The sequence below is a fragment of the Taudactylus pleione genome, unplaced genomic scaffold (genome assembly GCF_031769625.1).
Source record: "Taudactylus pleione unplaced genomic scaffold, aTauple2 ptg000967l, whole genome shotgun sequence".
Taxonomy (NCBI): domain Eukaryota; kingdom Metazoa; phylum Chordata; class Amphibia; order Anura; family Myobatrachidae; genus Taudactylus; species Taudactylus pleione.
In genome coordinates, this window is record NW_028285368.1 from 11,332,501 (window position 1) to 11,335,000 (window position 2,500).

The window sequence follows — 2,500 nt, forward strand, 5'->3', positions numbered from 1 at the left end:
ACTCAAGTAAATTCATTGATAAGTTGAAAAAATTAAATGTAAAATGTAATAGAAAAGACTGTTATGGCAGTATAAAATTACCTACAGCAGCTGGGATTCCTAGGTGGTCTCCCATCTTAGTACTAACCAGGTCCAACACTGCATAGCTTCCAAGATCAGACGAGATTGGGCATGTCCAGTGTGGTTTGGCTGTAGGTGCTCAATTACATTAACTTTAGACATCTTTTACTTCTTAACTCAAGTAAATTCAATGATAAGTTGAAAAATTAAATGTAAAATGTAATAGAAAAGAATGTTATTGCAGTATAAATTTACCTACAGCACCTGGTATTTCCAGGTGGTCTCCCATCCAAGTACTAACCAGGCCCAACACTGTATAGTTTCCAAGTTCATACGAGATTGGGCATGTCCAGTGTGGTTTGGCTGTAGGTGCTCAAAAACATTAACTTTAGACCTCTTTTACTTCTTAACTCAAGTAAATTCAATGATAAGTTGAAAAAATAAATGTAAAATGTAATAGAAAAGAATGTTATTGCAGCATAAAATTACCTACAGCTCCTGGTATTCCCAGGTGGTCTCCCTTCCAATTACTAACCATCCCAACACTGCATAGCTTCCAAGATCAGATGAGATTGGGCATGTCCAGTGTGGTTTGGCTGTAGGCGCTAAAAAACATTACCTTTAGACCTCTTTTACTTCTTAACTCAAGTAAATTCATTGATAAGTTGAAAAAATGTAATGTAAAATGAAATAGAAAAGAATGTTATGGCTATATAAAATTACCTACAGCACCTGGTATTCCCAGGTGGTCTCCAGTCCAAGTACTAACCAGGCAAAACACTGCATAGCTTCCAAGATCAGACGAGATTGGGCATGTCCAGTGTGGTTTGGCTGTAGGTGCTCAAAAGCATTAAATTTAGACCTCTATTACTTCTTAACTCAAGTAAATTCATTGATAAGTTGAAAAAATTAAATGTAAAATGTAATAAAAAGAATGTTATTGCAGTATAAATTTACCTACAGCACCTGGTATTTCCAGGTGGTCTCCCATCCAAGTACTAACCAGGCCCAACACTGTATAGTTTCCAAGTTCAGACGAGATTGGGCATGTCCAGTGTGGTTTGGCTGTAGGTGCTCAAAAACATTAACTTTAGACCTCTTTTACTTCTTAACTCAAGTAAATTCAATGATAAGTTGAAAAATTAAATGTAAAATGTAATAGAAAAGAATGTTATTGCAGCATAAAATTACCTACAGCTCCTGGTATTCCCAGGTGGTCTCCCTTCCAAGTACTAACCATCCCAACACTGCATAGCTTCCAAGATCAGATGAGATTGGGCATGTCCAGTGTGGTTTGGCTGTAGGCGCTCAAAAACATTACCTTTAGACCTCTTTTACTTCTTAACTCAAGTAAATTCATTGATAAGTTGAAAAAATGTAATGTAAAATGTAATAGAAAAGAATGTTATGGCTATATAAAATTACCTACAGCACCTGGTATTCCCAGGTGGTCTCCAGTCCAAGTACTAACCAGGCAAAACACTGCATAGCTTCCAAGATCAGACGAGATTGGGCATGTCCAGTGTGGTTTGGCTGTAGGTGCTCAAAAGCATTAACTTTAGACCTCTATTACTTCTTAACTCAAGTAAATTCATTGATAAGTTGAAAAAATTAAATGTAAAATATAATAGAAAAGAATGTTATTGCAGTTTAAAATTACCTACAGCACCTGGTATTCCCAGGTTGTCTACCATTCAAGTACTAACCAGGCCCAACACTGCATAGCTTCCAAGATCAGACGAGATTGGGCATGTCCAGTGTAGTTTGGCTGTAGGCACTCAAAAAATTTATCTTTAGACCTTATTTACTTCTTAACTCAAGTTAATTCATTGATAAGTTGTAAAAAATGTAATTTAAAATGTAATAGATAACAATGTTATGGCTATATAAAATTACCTACAGCACCTGGTATTCCCAGGTGGTCTCCCATCCAAGTACTAACCAGGCCAAACACTGCATAGCTTCCAAGATCTGACGAGATTGGGCATGTCCTGTGTGGTTTGGCTGTAGGTGCTCAAAAACATTAACTTTAGACCTCTTTTACTTCTTAACTCAAGTAAATTCAATGAAAAGTTGAAAAATTAAATGTAAAATCTAATAGAAAAGAATGTTTTGGCAGTAGAAAATTACCTACAGCTCCTGGTATTCCCAGGTGGTCTCCCATCCAAGTACTAACCAGGCCCAACACTGCATAGTTTCCAAGATCAGACGAGATTGGGCATGTCCACTGTGGTTGGGCTGTAGGTACTCAAAAACATTAACTTTAGACCTCTATTACTTCTTAACTCAAATAAATTCATTGATAATTTGAAAAAATTAAATGTAAAATGTAATGGAAATGAATGTTATGGCAGTATAAAATTACCTACAGCACCTGGTGTTCCCAGGTGGTCTCCCATCCAAGTACTAACCAGGCCCAACACTGCATAGCTTCCAAGAT

The 2,500-nt window shown here is 36.7% G+C and overlaps 11 pseudogenes; all 11 read right to left on the minus strand.

The window, feature by feature from the left end:
• Window positions 1-78: 78 nt before the first annotated feature.
• On the minus strand, window positions 79-197 carry LOC148465553 (5S ribosomal RNA; annotated as a pseudogene).
• A 115-nt stretch (window positions 198-312) lies between these two features.
• On the minus strand, window positions 313-431 carry LOC148465554 (5S ribosomal RNA; annotated as a pseudogene).
• Window positions 432-546: 115 nt separating this feature from the next.
• LOC148465555 (5S ribosomal RNA) lies at window positions 547-664 on the minus strand (annotated as a pseudogene).
• Window positions 665-780: 116 nt separating this feature from the next.
• On the minus strand, window positions 781-899 carry LOC148465556 (5S ribosomal RNA; annotated as a pseudogene).
• Window positions 900-1,014: 115 nt separating this feature from the next.
• On the minus strand, window positions 1,015-1,133 carry LOC148465557 (5S ribosomal RNA; annotated as a pseudogene).
• A 115-nt stretch (window positions 1,134-1,248) lies between these two features.
• On the minus strand, window positions 1,249-1,366 carry LOC148465558 (5S ribosomal RNA; annotated as a pseudogene).
• A 116-nt stretch (window positions 1,367-1,482) lies between these two features.
• LOC148465559 (5S ribosomal RNA) lies at window positions 1,483-1,601 on the minus strand (annotated as a pseudogene).
• Window positions 1,602-1,717: 116 nt separating this feature from the next.
• LOC148465560 (5S ribosomal RNA) lies at window positions 1,718-1,836 on the minus strand (annotated as a pseudogene).
• Window positions 1,837-1,953: 117 nt separating this feature from the next.
• On the minus strand, window positions 1,954-2,072 carry LOC148465561 (5S ribosomal RNA; annotated as a pseudogene).
• A 115-nt stretch (window positions 2,073-2,187) lies between these two features.
• On the minus strand, window positions 2,188-2,306 carry LOC148465562 (5S ribosomal RNA; annotated as a pseudogene).
• Window positions 2,307-2,422: 116 nt separating this feature from the next.
• LOC148465563 (5S ribosomal RNA) overlaps window positions 2,423-2,500 on the minus strand; it is a 119-nt pseudogene continuing 41 nt past the window's right edge.